Here is a 20,435-nt window from a genome sequence, read left to right as displayed (position 1 = left end):
CAGACTGTCAGAATTATAAATGCCATTTATATATTTTTGCTTTCTTTTTCTGATTATAAATTTGATAGATATTCATTTTAGAAAAGTTCTAAGTAGAGAAAAAGGAAAAATTACCCTTAAACTCATCACTGAGAGGTAAACTTCATTTTCATTTTGATATATTTCCTTTCAGTGTTTTTTTGTTCTATGCCATATTTATATTTTTCATGTAGCTGCTATGATGCATATCTACAACATTGTATCTTGCTTAAAAAATAAACATTGTATCATGTTGTAAACATTTTCCCATTATTTTCTCTTAAAGCTATTGTTCACTGCTTTTCAGTTTAAATATATTACCATCATAAAGCTTTTTATTCAAATTAAACTCTATATCACTAAATAACTAAAATAAATTACATTGTCCTATTTAAGCGACAACATGAAGAGAACTAGATTTTTCAATAATATGTTAACAAAAAAATTATTATGGAAAGTTTCAAACATATACAGAAATGAAAAGAATACTGTAATGAACTCCTACATGTCCATTTTCCAGAGTCAACAGTTATAAATATTTTGATGATCTCTCTCTCTCTCTCTCTCTCTCTCTCTCTGTGTGTGTGTGTTTAGTATTTAAAAGCAAATTCCAGGCATTGGGACATTTTCTCTGTAAATACATCTTTATATATCTACATATATAAGACAAAACAAAATCTGTTAATTTTTACAAGTGATGTAGATAGATATAGTTATGTTAGTCCTCCTAGAAAGTTATTTTAAACTTAAGGTTGGGTAATTGGATGGTTGACTAATTTTTATCACTGTATCACTGGCTTAACTGCAGAAAGGATATCAGGATTCTTCTAGGTATGACATAGGAGAATGGAGCCATTTTGCTTATAGTTGGAAAAAAAATTACCTAGATTTATAATCTCCAGGTTCCTTTTATTATCATCCCTGTTTATTTAGCTTTACTTCTCTATTTTATGTAATGCTTTTCTGAATGCATTAAATTAAAGATGAAAGGAAATAGGCAGTTGACTATTTCTATTTATGTCTGTCACTAAAATGACAAAATGCAAATATCAGCATGGAAGGAGAATCCAGCAAACAGCTGTCTGTTGTCTCTACGGTAATATCCCTTTTCAGGAAACTTGTACTTAATCCATAAAGTGTATTCCACTCTGAGGTCATTGGGCTCCATGGGTATGTGTAACACCCAAAGCACTGACTTGCTGATTTTCTAGCCAGAAAATTGCATTTTCTTCATTGATGGTTTACCTAACCCCAAGCCTGTCAGACTAGGGACATGATAAATCCAAAGTTCTTTCAAACCCTCGGGCCAGAGGATGTTTCTCTCTTTAAGAAAACCACTTTGATTTCACTCATCACCCCATTTGTTTCTAGTCCATTAAAAAAAATGGAATAGAGAATCTAACTCAAAATTCTCCTCTCTTTTTTTTTCCAGGAACCACACTGAAAGCGATTCCTGCCCACTAATTCAGTCCGTAGCCCCAGTTATTTTCCTGCTGGTTCCCTCTTTTTTTGCCCTCTGTGCTTAGCTCATTAGGGTGTTTCTTTTCATATGGACTCTGTTAGTTGTCCTTTCTTTATTAATGATTTGTAATTGTCTTAAGCTTTTCTTTTCATTATATGAGTCAAAAAATTATAAAATCATAGGTGTTTTTTTTGTTTGTTTGTTTGTTTGTTTTTTTAGTTTTAATTTCTCTCTTACTTTTTGTAGTTGCTAGGTCTGCCATAATAAAGTACCAGAGTCAGAATGGCTTAAACAGCAGAAATTTATTTTTTCACAATTCCAAAGGCTAGAAGTCCAAGATCAAAGTGTCAACATGGTTGGATTCTTCTGAGGCCTCTCTCTTTGGCTTGTAGATAGCTGTCTTCTCCCTGTGTTTTCACATGGTCTTAAATCTATGTCTACCTGTGCCCAATTTCTTCGTAGAAAAACATAAGTCATATTGGATTAGAGCTCACCTTAATGACCTTATTTAACTTAATTCTTTAAAAACTATCTCCAAGTATAGTTACAATCTGATGTACTGGGGCTTAGGCCATCAACATATGAATTTTAGGGGATTACAAATCAGCCCATAACACCTTCCCTAAGAGCCCTATGAATTTTTTTAAATTGGCTTTTCTCCTGGGACTGAAGTAAATGAAAGGTATAAGGAGATAAAAACAAAACTCTGTAAGAACTTTTTTGTCTATTGGCACAAACACGGTCATATTTATCTTGAGGATGCAAAATTAAAATCAACTTTATTATGAAACCAGATTTAAACAATGGGTAAAAACCAGTCTAGTAAATGTCTCTGCTCAGGTATCATAGAACATTTACTTGTGAAAATTAATGTATAATATGTTTGATTTAAGGGTGTGAATATGAACATGGGAAAATGAATAAATTGCATGAAAAAATACATAATAGCTGTATTGTTGTATCTCTCTCTCTCTCTCTCTGACATGGACCACCAGAAATCAGTGAGTTATATAGGAAACACACTCTTTATTCAGCCAGCTGGGTCTGCAAGGGGCACGCAGACCCTGAATTAAGCAGCCCCGAAATGTAGAGGTACAGGGTTTTTAAGCCCTAAATCCCGTTCCTCATTCTGTCTTAAACACAAAGGTCTATTTTTCTCCTATTCACTACCTGTCAACCCACAGGTCGGTTGTGCAAGCGGGGGTACAGAAGCAGAAAGCTTACTGTTAGAATGTTATGTTCCCATGGGCAATAGCCTATGTTCCCATGGGCGATAGCCTATGTTTCCATGGGCGATAGCCAAGCAGTAATTTTCCAGCCAGCACAGTATTAGTGAATCTTTTAGATTGCAATTTTATTTTTGAAATGTTTTTAATTGTAAAATACAGCACTGACACAGAAATTACTATCAATGAACCACTATACCGTTAAAGAAATAGGGTTTTGCCAGAAATTACTTATGCTGTTTCCCAAACCCAAGCCCGTCCCTCCTCCTCTTGTAAGACTTGCAAACAATGTCCTGACTTTTATGGTTATAATTTTCTTACTTTTTGTTTATAGTTCTATCACCAAAGCATGTATCCCTGTAGTTTAGTTTTGCCTATTTAAGTTTTTTAACAAAATACATTAAAAAAAAAAAACCTCTTTGAATCCTTTGGTTTTCCCTTATCTTTTTTTATTCTCTTTTGCAATTTATTTGTTGAAGAAACCAGATTGTTTATGCTATGCAGTTCTTGCAATCTGGACTTTGCTGTTGGTTGCAGTTTTATATTTAGAGGAAAATGAAATACATTTTAATGCTCTTTTTTAAGATAACGAGTTGTATTATCTGCAAGACATTTTATACCTCTTTGAAGGCAGTTTTTTCCTGATCAGATATGTGCTTAATCCTGATTTCAAAGTTCTATTAAAACCTTTTTTTAAAGGTTGCAAAGATAAAGGCTTTAAGCAGGAAAAAAAATGATACTTTTTTATTCTTTTAATGACTCATACTAATTTCATCTTTTACTTACATTTATTTCCAATTCATTTAAAAATTAAATTTTAAATTTGAGCCTTAGTTTAGGGAGAACATTTGTGTGTTTAACATGAACTTCCAAAAGAATGTAAACATAAAAGCCTCAACTGGAAACAGTATATCAAGGAAATAATAAGAATATCTTGGGGACAAAATTTTTTTATTTTGATTGTGCAGAATTATGGCTCTGGATTCTTAAGATAAAGGAAACTGAAATTGATAAGTAGCAGCAAATGAGTGTAAACCATGCCATTTACTGTTTGTTAGCTAGCTTTTTTGTGTGTTGAAGCTGAAAGCTGCCAATATTCTTGTTAATTGAAGTTTCTGGTTATATAGCTCTAGTTAATTAGTATTATACTACTAATAATAGCAATTGTTTACATTTATTGTTCATGATGTGTCAGACACACACATTTATATTTATTCAATACTGAAAACAACCTGTGATTATAAATATAGCTATGTAGTCTCCCACTTTACAGGAACTGAGGCATAGAGAGGCTATATAACTCGCTGAAAATAACCATAATGAGTCCAGCTGAAATTTGAATCTAGGTTATATAACTCCAGAGCTGATTCTTATACCATATTATGTACCATATATTTTATATTATATAGAGTAGGATAATCCTAAAAATTAAAATGTATTTTATTTAGACCTATTATGTACACATCTCATTCATTCTGGAGGTATCTAAAAATTACCCCTTTATGGCCTAATCTTTAAATTGAAATGGTGGTCTACTTAAAGACTTTTTAGCTATTTCTTTCAATTTGGTTGTGCATTCGAGTAGTTTTTCTGTAACATTGGTTACAGATTAAGATACACTCTAACAAAAAGTTGGTTAAGATACACTCTATCAAAAAGCCTGTTTTATTTTTCACATCTCAGGAAAATAGCCATAGTAGGAGTTTTAGAGCACTAGGAAAGGAATTGTAAATCCTTTGTGTATACCAGGAATATGTATTGATGGCAGAGGGAGCAGATTTCCTTGGGGTCGAAAAGTAAAGGTAGACATCTTGGTAGAGAGATGATTTATTATGTTTATTACTAGTGAAAGATCATGTCCAATCATCAATATCATTAACCATTTTTGGTTAGATTATTTGATGTTTTATGGTAATAATCAAAAGTAATAGCTGGTGAATGTCTTTTTTATTAACTTTAATTATTTTTAAACTATTGTATTTGAGCATTCTCACCTCAATTTAGGATCAGGATCCTTATTCTTAAGGATGGATATCTACAGAGACACCCATTATACAGTATTGACTTTTGCCTGGCAATAATCTGGTTACTACCCATCATTTAATTGAATTGAGGCACTCAAGGATCATTGTCTCAGAGTCTTAATTATGTCTATAGTGGCATTAAGAAGATGGATAAGAAAGCAAAGAACTGTGGGTCAAGGTTGAAGCCTATACTTGGGTAAAGAAATTGCAGAGAGGCTGTGTGTTAGAGAGCAGGTGTCAGGGGAGAAAGTTTCTACTTAAGGGTAGGAGAGGTTATTGTGATTCTAGAGACTTTTACTCTGATGGAATGCTGGTGTAATTTTCATTAAAAATTTTTTTTATAGGCAAACTGAAATGGCCATTGTCATTTCTGGAAACAGTATATCAAGGAAATAAATATAGAAACAAAGAGAAAACCTGAGGTTTTCTGCAAAATAGTTTTTCTCCTGCTGTTCACATCTATCTTCCCTTCCTGGGGTTGGAGTTCCATGACTAATTTCTAGCTTAGCATGGTACTATCTTAGCATAGCAGATGCCCGAACTACAAGCAGAGTCAGTCTCTAGGTTCCTTTCGCATTCATTCTTCTAAGTCAGTTTTCCAACTCATATCTTCTTTCTTAAAAAAGAGGCACCTTTATCCTGCCGTAATCGTTTTTGTTTTGCCCAATGAATGTGTAAATGACAGGAAAAAAAAATACTAGTGGAGGACAGCTTTAAGAAATCACTTAGAAAATTTTTAATATGGTGACTCTCAGGACAACAGATACCTCCCTAACTCATGCTAACTTTGTAGCTCCTATATGCCTGAACAGCATCCCCAGAAAATTGCTTGTAATCTTGAATCGTATTCAAGCTTTCTCATATTTCCTTTTCTAGGTTTCTCCAGGAGGAACATAATTCTCAATAGTTGAATACTTTAAAAAATACACAATGTGTTAAAGAAATAATGTTTTGTAAGAGATCTTTTGAGATGTTTTGTTTGAAAAGGACAACCCCATAAATAGTTATATGTGCTATAAAATATTATGGACTTCTTTCTTAAGTAAAAAATATCGTCATTAGAATTTAGTTTATTTAAAATGTAGGTTATAGTTTAGTGGCTGTATTCTCTTCTACCTCTTTTTTTTTGTTATTGAAAACAACGTTACTTAACATTTTTTATGAGATATAGATTCTTCTTGAGTTTATTGCATATGATTGAATAGTACATAAATGCTCGAATTGTTTCCTTTTTGGCCACGGTGAGCACAAAAATAGCTATTTAACTGCCAATGTGTCATTATATATATTTATTTGCAGCAGAAAAGATGAACAAAGAGGTTAATCTGCTTTTGCTTACCCTGGATATCAAATTTCCTTATTGATTCTCAAAAACTCCATTACCATCCAGAATCTTGGTTCTTTGTATAGAAGCGAGAAAAGTAAGTGATTAAGAAGATACAAAAACCACGCTTTGCTGTGCACTAAATTTTGTTGCATGCATTAGTACAAAGCCATCCATACCATTGCATCAATGACGAATCTTCTGAAGCAGAGACTTACATGTTTTTTCAAATAGCTTTTAAGTTATCTTTTGTTTTGAGGCTGTCTGAGACGAAATGCAACAACAGCTACTGTTGCCAAGTAATCTATTCACAGGCTTTTTAAAATCTCGTTATCCTTTTCTTTTTCTTTTTCTTTTTTTTTTTTTTAGGAAAACAACTCAGCAACAGCATTTCTCTTCCAAAATGCCTTTCTTATTTACAACTTTCCCTTACATTTGAGAAACGTACTTTCTATCTTGAATTCGCACTACAGTAGCTCTTCCAGATCCTCTTGGATAAGGGAATGATACTTTGTCACCTAGACAGTAATTAAGTCACATGGCCTGGGAAGATGCTTTTAGAAAGTATTTAAAAAAAAATTTTTTTTTGGAAATGATCTATTTATAGAAATTGTCACCTAAACTCTCAGTTTTATCATTCTTAATTTCAAATAGAAGTTTCAGGCATTGTCTCTGGCTCTGTGGAGATAGGGAGGCATCTATCTAGTAAAGAAATTCAGTGATGTGCATCTTAAGGCCTGCTGTGAGGGGCAGATTATCAATTAAAGACCCTTAGTAGGTCCTTAGAGGGGCTCCTGCTGCCATGATAACTGGGATTTTTTTTAAATAGCTTTATTGAGATACACTTCATGTATCATAAACTGAAATGAGTTTTGGTCTCTATTTTGTCCATTAGGGAATATGGATTCTTTAACTGAGTGTGTGTAAATAGAGTTGATTAAAATGATTACATACAGTTAGTTAAGCAATGATAGGAATGTGTAGCAGATGCAACTTCCAGTATATTAATTAGATCTATATTGATGTTCTTCTCAAGCTCTTTCTGGGAGGTTTAGGTTAAGGATTCTACCACTGAACCTAAATCTGAGAGCAGAACCTCTGGGGCAGGGTGAGGGAAATCTTCAGGCACAGGCGTCTCAGGTTGGGGTATAGGGGTTCTCTCTGCCGGTGGGGAACATTTCAGATGTCATAGATATGGACATGATACCTTTTTACACTAATAAAAAACATTAAAATTAGATGACTCGGAGAAATTTCATGTTCATTCCCTGAAACAGTTTAGCCATGACTTAACATCAATCTGACTAGTAATAAACAAGAAAAATTTTAAAAAATATTAACATATTTTTTCTTATACATGAATATGCAGTTATTAACTGTAGCTAGAGTAGTTTTAAATTTTATTATATTTCATGACTTCATTAACCCCTAATTGCTGACATAAATGATTTTTTTGTCTTAGGATATAAGGACCCTACAAGAATAAGATCTATACTTTCTAAAAAATAAATATACAAATAGGGTTAATCCTGTAATTTAATAAAAAGTTATTAAATTGCATTTCGGAGATGGTGGTGGGATTCAATTCCAGGATCTTCTGAGTTAGAGATGATTCTGTAATTGCAAATAGAGCCAGCACAGGAAACCTTGTCCTTTGGGTCCTGTGGGTTTGAGTTGCTGCCCATTTTTAAATCCTTTCATTTTTAAATAGTGTATTGTATCAGAAGGAGGATTCTTTAATTTTTCTCTGTTATTAGTGTAAGAGCCACAGAAGTATTTTAAAGTATTTTAAATCCTGAAGAAAAGCATAGTTGGAAAAACCATATATTTTTTGCTTGGTATATGGGCGTCCTAGTGAGCTGGGTCCCTTGACTGCTAATTACCATATGTTGCTGTCTTGTAGAAAGACTTGCTTTCATTTGCTATCTATGAACTCAGGCTCAGGGACTAAATCTTATCTTAGGGACGGATAACTGCTGCCAGGGGTTCAGTGTGGGTCACCTGGAAGAGTTAACTTCTCTTTACTCATTTTACTTTCTTAAAGCTATGAGTGGCAAGTTCTCTCCAGCTAATGAAACTCTCACCTTAATGGAATTAAAAAATAAAATGACTTGAAATCATTCTCAAAATCTTGTATTTTTTTTGCAAATAATTATTATACCCCTATAGGGGCTTATTTTGCCATTATGGATTTCCTGTTTTATACCATCTCTGCCTTTTTGAATCACACTGATATCCTGATGGGATCAATACTGGTAACTGGACTGAGGAATTAGTAGAAGTACTAGTAGCAGTTGGAGAAATAGTAAACACTTGCATGATACTGTCTATGTGCTAGACCCTAGTCTAGATGTGTTAAGTCATCCAGTCCTCCAGGAGTACATTTATTATTCTTATTTTCTCATTTTGCAGATGAGGAAACTGAGCACAGAAATTTTAACTTGCCCAAGAATTTGAAACCTGGCAGTCTGGTGCCAGAATTCATGCTATTATGCACTATGGTCTAACCTTTCTGTGGAAACAATAATAATGGCCAAGGAGTCAGAATGCAAATATTTAAGTTATAACACTTTCAGTTACATGTTTGTTAGCAGTTGTTTTAGTAAGCCATGAATCAAAGATGTAATTGTTTAGTTTAGGTGAGTCAATTATTCTAAATATAAAATTTCCATTATTCTAATGAAAACCTTCTAGGGAATCCTTGTTTTTTCAACCATTTTATCTTGGAGTTTATTTTAGTCCTTTTTTGTTCTCCATACAAGTTAGACTGAGTAGTACAGCGGGTTGGCCATGGCTTCTAAACTGTAACCATTTGAAATAGTACAGCGGGTTGGCCATGGCTTCTAAACTGTAACCATTTGAAATAGTTGCCGTCTCCCACATGGCAAACACATGGTTCTGTTCTTATGCCCATCTTATGCCTATGTGTACATTTATCTGCATCTGGAGGAAATATGAAGTTTTATGGACAAGAGTAATTAAGCTGACACATATCATCATCCTGCCAAAAGACTAGAAGATATTTGGTTGTATCCCTGCCAAGGTATACCCATCCCCTTCCCTTTCCCAACACACACACACACACACACACACACTCAAGTGCACACACGCACAGGAAGAATAAAAGAATTATACAGATCTAATAAACTGATAAAATGTTTCTTTCTCACATGCAATAGTTATTTCAGGTATGTCTCATATAACTTTACTATTTATCCACCACCTGTTTATCCACCATGAGTCATCTATTTAGTATCTTTTTGATGAGCTGGACAGTGTGTACATCTCCCCCTGGCAGGCTTGTGCAGACATATGCTCCTTTTTCATCTTGTAATCAGTGTGGTTTCAGGAAGGTTTTAGATTTCACGATTTAATTCTTTGCATTATAGGAAAAATTCTTTGGGGATTAAGTAAAATTTGCTTTCCCTTAGGACTGAAGCAGCGTTGCTCAAGGTCCAGAATCATGTATAATGCATCAGCTGCCTTAATGGCATTGTCGATTGCAAAGTAGTCTTAACTCTGTAACCTGAAGAAAATGTATTGGCCTATTACTGGTTTATACAGGTCAGGTCTCTTAGTGCTGGGAATAAGGAAAAATGAAAAGTGACAGCTGGTGTCAGCATGAGTTGTTTCTAAGCTCTGTTTGTAACCAATTTGAGTAGAGAAAGTCCTCTTTATTTTCTTGCTAGTGTGAGATATTTTTCAATTCAAAATCCAAATTATTTCATCTCTTAATATTCAAAGTGTTAGCTATAAACTTAAAAAGACATGTTCAGCTATAAATTTTTTTGAAAATTCAAAGTAGCACTAATGGTATTACTTTGTATGAAACAAATTATTTTATACTAGACTTGTTCATATTTTAATTCTAGTTATAGAACTAATATTTTCATTGTATAGTGTCTAATACAAGCCCATTGTTGCAAATTTTTTTGAAATTCAGAGTGAACTATTGGAGTAATTATGACTGAACAGGAAGTCATGGAAGTGTTGGTTTTAAAAGTTTGAAACCAGTTTGAAGCAAAAAAAAAAAAAAAAATCACAAATTATTCCCTCAGTGTTGTCCCAAACTATGTTATTTTCTTATTCATTTGTAAAAAGTTTTTATTTTATGGTGAATAAGTGGTCACTATAAAAATAAGAATAGGTAATAAAGACCAGAGGATAAGTACCCGGTACTAAATAGTTGGAGTGTTTATCCTTTTTGGTGGGGTAATTGATCAGGGCTCTAGTATCAACTATCAAACATTTTATCATAGTAGCCTTTCTTTGCATTTATAAGGTAGAAGAGGAGGTAGATGCAGGTGGACTTGTTTATCCCCATAGGAAATTCCTGAAAACATAAGCACATGGAGATACTTAGACTGGAAAGCTGACATTAGAGATTTATAGCAGAATGGAAAAAAAGCCCAAACTGTCACATTCCTTACTTGTGTTCTCAACCCTCTTTCATTTAATAGATAATGTGTTGTGTGCTTGCCATCAGCTCATGGATATAGCTATGAACAATACATGATGCAGTTATTACCCTCATAAAGCTAGTAATTTATTAGTGTTATAGGCTTAATAAAAGTAACTACCAAAAGGTCTTTTTTAAATGACAGTTATGAGAGTGCTATGAAGAAAAGTCCATGTTGTCCTGGAAGCATTTGATGGAGGACCTCACCTAGTCTGGTTGGTTCAGGAAGACTTCCTTGAGGAAATGATACTAATTCTGAGGTTTAAAGATAAGTAACAGGCAAGTAGAATGGATGGGGCATATGCCAAGGCCCAGAGGCCACAGTGCATGTGAGGAATGGAAAGAAAACAGAGAGTCTCCACCAAGAGGTGGAGACACTGGTACAGAGGGAGGGAAAGTAGGAGTACAGTGTTTGACCAGAGCCTCAGCTCAAAGCAGTCAGGAACAACCTAAAGGAAGCAAGACGGATTATGCCTCTGGACTTCGCACACTGATTACTTTCTGCCTTTGTTTTCTCTTCTCTTGTTATTCTTGATAATCTGGAGAGTACCTCTAACTCTCTCTGGAAGGCAGAGTGGTTGCTTTGGTAATTCTGGGTCGGGTCAATAGGTGTTCTGCATAGAAATTCCATTTTTGGACAGAGTAAGTGCTGTCTTCTTGAGGTCATGCTACTTTTCTGATTAATAAAATTTTCTCATCTGTTACATGAGGAAGACAGACATGTAGCCTAGAGCTTTGGGTATGGGAAGTGTTCCCTAAATGTCATTATTGATATCATTATTGAGATAAAGTGGCAATTAGTAAAGAAGTTCTGGCTAGGTGTTTGGTGGCTTCTACCCTTTTTTACTGCTGGTCTCTGATTCTGCTCAGGACACAGGAAGCGCATCAAAATCACCAATAGCTGTCCTTCACTCTGTTTTGTAATAAGACAATCTTCTACGCCCCTAGACTATCAATTCCGTGAGAAGTTACTCCAAAAGTACACTACCATGGGAACTTGTATTGTATACCTAGCACTTGGCATAGCGTGTGTACCTGGAAGACAACAAATATCTGTTAAACAAAAAAAACATAAGTGAATGAATTATGCCAGGCGTTAGGAAATTGGGTAGTTTCTTCTGTTCACCCAAGACTATATGGCAAGAAGTCCAGTTTGGACAGGTCTGGAAGAGCATATTATTCCCCCTACTATAAAAGATCCAGTGAAAAATAAAAACCAGATAGGGAGGCTTACATCTGCTTACTCGATGCCAACTCCATACTGTATGCTGAGGCTCATATTCACGTGTTTCTTTTCTAAGGTATTTTAGAGCCACTTCTAAATCAACTTTAAATTTGAAGTCGTGAAATACCAGCAATTGACCTGTGATAAAAAAATTCTGTAATTTTGAAATATTTAAAAGATAAAAAAATGGTATAAAATATTATAACTTTTGAAATATTTAAAAGATATAAAAAATGATATAAAATATTATAACAGATATCTGCATGTAGATTTAACATGTTAATATTTTGCTATATTTTCTTCAAATCTTTTTATGGTTTTTAAAATCTACTAATTCTGTGTCAAATATATCTTCTGTTTCATTTCTGTTGTGCTTTTTTTGTGCCTTTACTCTTACTTGATCAATCTTGTTAGTTTTTTTAATACATTTTTTTCAAAGAGCCAGTTTTCTTTTGTTTCTAATGTTTACTTTCTTTTACTAAAAAAAAAAAAAAAACCTGTTTTGTTCTTTTTATAACTCATTAAGTTAAATGTTTAAGTTATTCATTATTGATCTTCATTTCTATGAGCATCTAAGGATGTAAAATTTACCCTTAGGTACCATTTTAGCACCATCCTAGAAGTTCTAATACCTAGATTCTTTCATCGTCCATATATATATTTTGTAATTCATACTATGATTTTTATGTGACTCATAAATCATTGATTTTTATAAATAATTTTTAAATTGTTTAAAATTTTTGTATTTAACATTTAAAACCTTTCCAAATATATGAGCATCTTTTGTTGTTGGTTGTAACTTTTATTCTTTTGTGGCAAGTGCAGTGTACAAGATACTGATTTTTTGGAAGTTGACCTAGTATTTATATGACAAAGTTGGTAACCTTTGATTTTTTAAAAATAGATTGCAAATCATAGAATCAAAAAGGACTTCAGAGATCACCTAATTCAACTCCCTCCTTTGTTTTACAGGAAAATAAATAACCAAACCAAACCAAAACAAAACAGAACAAAAACAGACAAATCACCAACCTGTGTCTAAACAGTTGCTGAAAAAAAAAAGCACGTATATTTTTCAGGCTTAGTATCACCTTTTAACCAGATACAACATTAAATACTAATTTGCATCCCTGAAGATATTGTTTAGAAGTTCCTCTTAGTTTGTACCTTTGAAATAGTCCCGCGCTAAGTCAAAATCATCCACAGAAGGGTAAAAATGACCACTGAGTGCTAATGATGAGTTCTGGAGCACAGTGGTTAAGGCTCTAGGTGTAAGAGGGAAAAGAGATGCAATACAGCCCATTTGGCATCTGGAAGTTTTCCCTGTTGATCTTTCCTTCAAAAAAAGAATAGATGAGAAGATGATAAAATGGGAATAAATTAAAGGAGGATAAATTCATAATAGAAGTGGAAAAAAAAGTCCTTTTTTTTTCTTTACCTCAGATCCTCGTATAGTTACATTTTCTTAAAAAAAAAAAAAGGAGGAAAAGAAAACAAAATCTTTTCAGATAGAACAAAACCCCTTTTTCTTCCTTTATTTTAGGAATGCCAAATATGCTTTCTTTTTGTGTAACTGTCTTCTAGGCAATGATATTTTTTTCCTGTTATAGTCAAACATCAACTACAGAATAAGGTTTTAGGTAATATGCATCTCTGATGCTAAAAAACTCATATAGGGCAATACATTTAAACTTCTATTATTTATAAAAAGATACAGTTATGTAGTAGTTTCCTGGAAAGAGTTATAATTTCATGAGTTTGTAATTATATAGTCACAGTATGTGGTCCATATTGATTTTCCATTCTCCCAGTTTAGAGCTGCATCTCAGAGAACCTAATAAGTATCTTCTCTGCATTACAGTGATTTGTTGCTGTGGAGCATTTTGTAGGAACCTAAAATTTTTTAGTAGTCTGATAAGAGATTGTTAGATTGATGGGTCTGTAATGATTACTGACAGCTGAATAAATAATTTCTCTTGCCTATTCTCTGGTTAAAAATAAGCAGTTTGGGAAGCTGTGTTTGACTTGATAATAGAATCGAAGTTCAGGTTTACTGTATAATTTGTGTAAAAATAGTAATGAATATTTTTAAATGACACTATGGGAACTAGAATAGCTGGCGAAAGGTAATTAAGATATAGGTTAATCTTATTAGATGAATAATGCTGTGGTAGACACCTCCAGTTTATTTCAATGAGCCAAGCTTATTAGAAGCAAAAATCCTTGGGTTTTGAATATAAAAATTCACTTAGTCATGTTCAAAGAGATGAGAAGTTATACTGTGTTGAATAGTGTTCCTCAAAATTAATGTCTCCTGGTATAGGTGAATGTGACCCTTTTTTCAAATAGGTCTTTTCAAATGTATTCAAGTTAAGAGGAGATTTTACTGGATTGGGGTGGGCCCTAATGCAATAACTGGTGTTATTCCACAAGGAAAGGTTAGACATAGGGACAGAGACAGCACACAGGGAGAACACGATGTGGAGACAGAAACAGATTGGAGGATATGTCTACAAAACAAGAAACACAGGATTGCTGGCAACCACTGGAAGTTAGGAAGAAGCGAGAGCTTTCAGAGGGAGCATGACTCTGCCAACACCTTGATTTCAGACTTCTAGCCCCAGAACTGTGAGAATAAATTTCCGTTGTTTTAAGCCACCTAGTTTTTGATAATTTGTTATGGGAGTCCTAGGAAACTAACACACAGTTCTTTTGATTATAACTAATGTAAAATCAATTAGGGTGTATGCTGGAGGTGCCTAAGAAGAGAGGGAGTAAGCCTTAACCTTTTGGAAATGCATTGCAGCTCAAAAGACTTACAATTGTTTACTTAGGGTACTTGTGAGCTGTAACTCCTGGGAGCCTATCATAGTTTTCATACTTTGTTTTCCATAGCTGACATTACCCTGGGGAAATCAGTATAAGGAAAGACTCCTGCATAACAATAAAAATAGATTGTAAGCTCACTGGGTCCCTGGTGGGCTTTTTTCCTTTTAATTTGAGAGCTCAAAAGAAAATTATAGCCCCTATTTTCTGCAGGGTTCACTATCTTCCAATAAAACTAACTCTTTCCTTATCACTTTTATTTATATTCAGTACCTTTCTAGTTTTATTTTTTTCCTTTCTTGTGGAAACTTGTTACAATAATCTTTTTTTTTTTTTTAAATCTTTTCCTCTTTAGGAGGAACCATGCATCTTTTAAATAAAATATTCTCTTTTTTTGTTGGCTCGATTTGTCTCTTTTTAGTTTTTAAAATGGGTTTTGATTGATGACTATGCTATAAGAACCTGATGTTTATCAATAAATATGAAAACAGTGCAGAGATTTTAATGACTACTTAGCTTTAGATGTTGGGATGAGATAATTTAGATGCTGCTTGAACACTTGTGCTCTGGAGTGGGGTGGCAAACAAATTTCTAAAGGTGTCAGTTGGTAGTATAATGAAATACAGAGTAGCTGTGATAAAATAGGCAACGTGCTTTACTCATCTTCAAGTAATTTTTGTCTTACAAGAAAATGGAAATGTGAGAACGGAGGCTCACTGTTAACAAATTTGCTAATTTTTAGGGGAAGATGGAAATCTAAGTTTCTAGAACTGTGAAAGGCTGAGATTTTATCCTAATTGCAAGTTAATAACTTGGCCTGCTGCAATTAGATCTGTGCTGGCAGAAGACAGGGACTCCTGGTCAGAGACAAAGTACTTTGTTACACGTAGCCATAGCAGTAGCCAGAATATCAACATGTTCTTATACTTGTGTTATGAGCCTTTATTCCCAGAGCGTGACACAGGAAGGGCCAGGTGACACCTGCACACACAGTGTGTTGTTCCTAGAGAAAAATTCCGAATATAAGAAACCTGAATCTTTCATACTAGGAAGTAAATATGCTTCCCCTTTGCTCTAGAGGGACATATTTCTTCTAAAACTGTCCACTATACAAACACCCTTGAAAGGAAAGTCCAGAACAATCTCAAGGCAACAAGGAGTCCTAGATTTATATTATAGCAAGTGCTATTGAGTAACCTTTCAGAATTTATTTCCATGGGTTATATTAAAAATGACATTTTAATCAGTCATTTAAATTAAACCTGATTATATAAGGGTAGTTTTTGAAGAAATCCATAGTGTTAAGTATTCATTTATACTCTTGATCTTAGAGTTATATTTCATGGTCAGTGTGCTAACAAAACAAATTTCAGGGAACAACCTTATACTGATCAGTATGGAAACAACCCCTTCAAAACACCTAAATTCTATTTTCTATTGCCAACAATTCAAAAAGAATGAATATGACAACTAATGCAATATGGTACTCTGGTGTGGATCCTGGAACGCAAAGAGGAAATTAATGGAAACACTGATGAAATCTGAATGGTCAGAATCTAGTAAACAGTAATATACCAATGTTAATTTTTTAGTTTTTCTAAGTATTCTCTGGTAACGTAGGATGTTAACAGTGGGAGAAACTGGGTAATAGATCTATTAGAACACTTTTTACTACCTTTGTAACTTTTCTGTGAATCTAAACAAAGGACAGTTATATAAAAATTAAATACATTTAGCTTTGTGAAAAATTGACTCCATTATTTCTCTCATTTTGGCATGAACTGGTAAAGATTTTGAAATGCATTAGTATAATCCACGGATTATTGGCATCTGGGAACCTTTATGGGGTAGCTTTATTTAATTTTAACTTACTGTAAAATGAGGTGAAATTACCTTTCTCTCTACTTTTCCTAGAAAGCCTATAGAATCAGATACCCTTTACTTGAACAGATATTTAGTCTATGTTTCTTTTATGAATCCAGTCTAATTCTGTTTAATCCCAGGTTATGAATTTTAATCAGGGTGGGTTAGTGGATCCTCTCCAACATAAGATTTAGTTTTTCTAGGAATTTCCTTTATGCAAATGGCCCTTCAGAGACTCAGAATAGTCCTGACTCAATAACACTTGAATATTTCTCACTATTGGGAGGGCGGGGCCAGCGTAGGAAGAGGAGTTTCCTCACGTTAATGCCAATTAAAAGGAAATTGGGAGGAAGTTACTGTAGGCAAGCACCTGGTGGAGCAGACTCCAGCCATGCAGCCACAAACATATCTGGGCAGTGCACATGCCCGAGAGGACTCTAGTGTGCAACGGAGTTCAAGGGCTTAAGTTCCTGCAAAGGTATATAGCTTCTCAATCATGCCAGCATGTTGGAATCATCTGGGCCGATCTTAAAAATGCCCAGGTCCCAGAGGTTCTGATAAAGTCGGTATAGGGTGAGGCTTGGGATTTTTTAAAAAGCTATCCCTGTGAAACTAATGTGCACCCAGGGTTCAGAACTACTGTGCTAGAGTGAGCAAGGATCTCACCTGTGGAGCAGGAAGATTGGCCAGAACCCCATTCTTCAGGGCAGAAGGCCAGTCCTGGGACCAGTGCCCATTGAGAGGGGTTAGGGCTATGATTCAGAAGAAGAGCAGAAACACAAGGGTGGCAGGTTTGGTGTTTTGGTCTGAAGGTGTTTGTACTGGTCCTGTCCCTTTCATGGTAATCAAACCATTTGTATTTGCCTGTGACTTTCATGGATGTAGCACCGAATGACCCACATCCCGGGAAACCACTTGGTCCTAGGCTAACTGGGATAGTTGATCACTCTAGTCTTTTAATCCAGGCCAGAGCATCCTGTGAGGTACCCTATTACCAGCACCTGTGCTCTTCCTGGATCAGTACATGGCAGAATTCTACAGATTCTTATCTCACCTTTTACCTTCCATTTTATTTCTGATAATGCCAGCTGGTTTGGGGGGAACAAGAAAAAAATATGGAGAAGAGCTATGGCTTTTTACATCTTTTCTGCTTCTGTAAAAATCTGCTCAGGAACTAGTGTAGGATTTCAGTGAGCTCAGCAGTGAGGAGCTTTAGAATGCAGAGGCAGGTGTAGTGGAAAGCAGTTCTCAAACTTCATGGAGTACCTCAAAATCACCTGGAGGGTTGGCTAAAATGCAGGCGGCTGGGTTGTATGCCCCACCCTACTGATTAAGTCTAGAGGGAAACCTGAGAATTTGAATTCCTAAAAAGCAGATGCCGTTGGGCTGGAAGCCACTCATTTGAGAACCAGCAGCGTAAAGACACTTGACTTTAGGCATACCTGAGTGTGAAGGCGTCTATATCTTCTCACTGGTAAAATGGGGAAGTTTTTATTCACCTCATCGGTCATCGTGAAATATCACATAAATCATGAAGGTCGCCAAGCAGAATGCCCAGAATATGGTGGACACTTTCATTCTCTGAAAGGTCCTAGTGTCTTTCTGGTATCCTCTGCATGGAGATGGTTTGGTCTTGTGTTGACTACTGTAAGTTAATAATTCCAAATACAATAATCAAAATCACCTGGGGAATTTTCTGCACCTCTAAAACCCCTGGGGCCCTACCTCTACGGAGATTCTGATCGCGTAGATCTGAGGGAAGGCCTGGGAATCAGTCAGTTTAAAAAGCTCGCCGCGAAGATTCTGATAGTTTCGGGAACCACTGCTATTGAGCACCGTTTCTCTAGAGTAGGGCTTTTCATCCACTGCAACTTCATTGATTCATCTGGATCACTTGAAAAGATGCTGACGCCTGCGTCCCATCTTTGCTTATGGTTTTGTTGGTTTGGAATATGGCTTGGGCATTGGGATTTTAAAAGCTCCCCAAGGTATGCTGATAATGCAGCCAGAGTTGAGACTACTGCTCTAGTGTATTCCTGGTGCAAGAAAAACATGGAGTTTTTGTTAAAATGCGAATTCTTGGTCTCGGAGCTGCTTAAATAGAGTTTCTGGGCAAGAGACAGAGTAATCTGCATTATTAGTCAATGGCCTGAACTGTTACTCTTAAATAAATTATGAGAATCCCTGCTCAAGGGACATGATAGAATCCCTCATTGAGTAAATATTCTCTGATTGCACCTCTCACCTATTTTTATAGCAGTTTACAGTGGATGCTACTTTGCTATTTCATAGAATCCCCTGATATTTTGTGAAGCAGCGTGGGTAGATATTATCCCCATTTTATTGATGAGGAAACTGAGATTCAAGGAGGTTTTCTCTCTAATGGCACTCTTGGGGATATAAACATAGATCAGGCGCATGGTCTTCCCTGACAGGAAACCTTAGTCTGATGGGGGACATAAGATAGAAACAAGAATGTAAGTGTAAAGAGAGGTAGTACAAATCTCTTTAAAAATGAACGTTCAGAGAAAGAGTGGTTAGTGAGAAGTCATTTGTCGGGGGGAGGGAAACTGCGGAGGTGCTTTGGAGGAGGCAAACTGCGGAGGTGCTTTGGAGGAGGCTTCCCTGGCCCATCTTGGAGCTGATAGACTCGTCGAAGGTCCTTTGAGGGTCTGGATGGAGGGCAATGACTGTGGCCTCGCTGCTGTGCTTGCACTGCTGCCCTTTATTGGATTTTCAAAGTTTTATAACCCAGTCTGGGTAACTTCCTTCGTGTTATATTTTTTAAAATCATATTTGTAGTAAATTTTGTTGTTGTTTTTTTTAATTTTTGACATCTTTCTGACTTTTTAATAAAGGTATGATTTGTTTTTGACTTTTGCAAGTAAATGATTATTTTGACTTTCTAGAATAAAAATTGCAATAAACTTTTTGTCCATTGGGAAGATAAACCAATAGACATATAAATGATTATATAGTTCATTTTTATAGAGGTAGACAATTATTTTATCTATACCTAATATGCTAAAAATAAACACCTGTACTGTTATAAATGTGTTATTAAGTCAAGGACTATGAAGAAAGTTTCAAGGACAGTAGACTTATTTCTGGAACAAAAGAGACAGTAAGGAAAAAGCTGACTAGCAGTCCGATAAAGAACTAAACTATTAGGATGTGCTGTGTTTTCTTTTTCTCTATAACATCTGTCTTAGATTATTCTATGTAATACCTACTTGCATAAAGCATTGGTTCTTCAAGAAAGTTATATGAAGATAGGGAGAACCATTATCATTCACAAGACTTGGTGAAATTGGCTTATGTAGTAGTCTATTGAAATATACAATTTTTAATAAAAGGCAATTTAGTATTTTCAAATGTACATCATTTAAAACAGATGTGAGTGCAAATAAATACTATTATATTTGTCTTTTAATTTATCTATTAATATTTTAAATGCACATACTCTTTGACCTGTCAGGTCCATACCTAGAAATCTATCTACCTATATACTGATAGAAGTGCACAAAAATATATGAAAGAGAGTTTGTTGTAATATTGTTTATGACAGCAAAAAAATAGAGACAGTCCAAATGTCCATTAGTACAGACCGTTTAAATGAATTATTGTTCACTCCTATAATGAGATATTATGCCATCATCGAAAGAATGAGATATCGATATCGAAAGATGTCAAGATTAAGGAAAAAAAATCAAGTGGCAGAACAGGGTGCATAGTGTAAACCCATTTGTGCAATGAAAAGGATATTTATGTATATGTGAATGTACACATTTCCTTAACTAAGCATAGACTACTGTTGACATGCTGCACAAAATCTGTCAAAAATGCTTACCTTAAAGGAGGCGACTGTAGCCTGGGCAGTATGTGTGAAGGAGCTATTTTGTACTCTTCACAATGTACCTCCTGAATATTCAGAACTTCTTCTGTAAGCATTTATTTTTTAAAATATTGAATTAAAATAATTCTTAAATTTATTTTAACATTTTATAG

At 34.9% G+C, this 20,435-nt stretch overlaps 1 protein-coding gene across 9 annotated transcripts in view; it reads left to right on the top strand.

The window, feature by feature from the left end:
* Positions 1–20,435, top strand: part of ADAM22 (ADAM metallopeptidase domain 22) — a 204,510-nt gene that overhangs the window by 106,520 nt on the left and 77,555 nt on the right. The gene's annotated exons all lie outside the window — the stretch shown is intronic.

Source organism: Pteropus alecto, unplaced genomic scaffold (assembly GCF_000325575.1).
Source record: "Pteropus alecto unplaced genomic scaffold, ASM32557v1 scaffold69, whole genome shotgun sequence".
Lineage (NCBI taxonomy): Eukaryota > Metazoa > Chordata > Mammalia > Chiroptera > Pteropodidae > Pteropus > Pteropus alecto.
The sequence above is the reverse complement of the archived record's forward strand: the minus strand, read 5'-3'. Positions and strand labels throughout refer to the sequence as shown.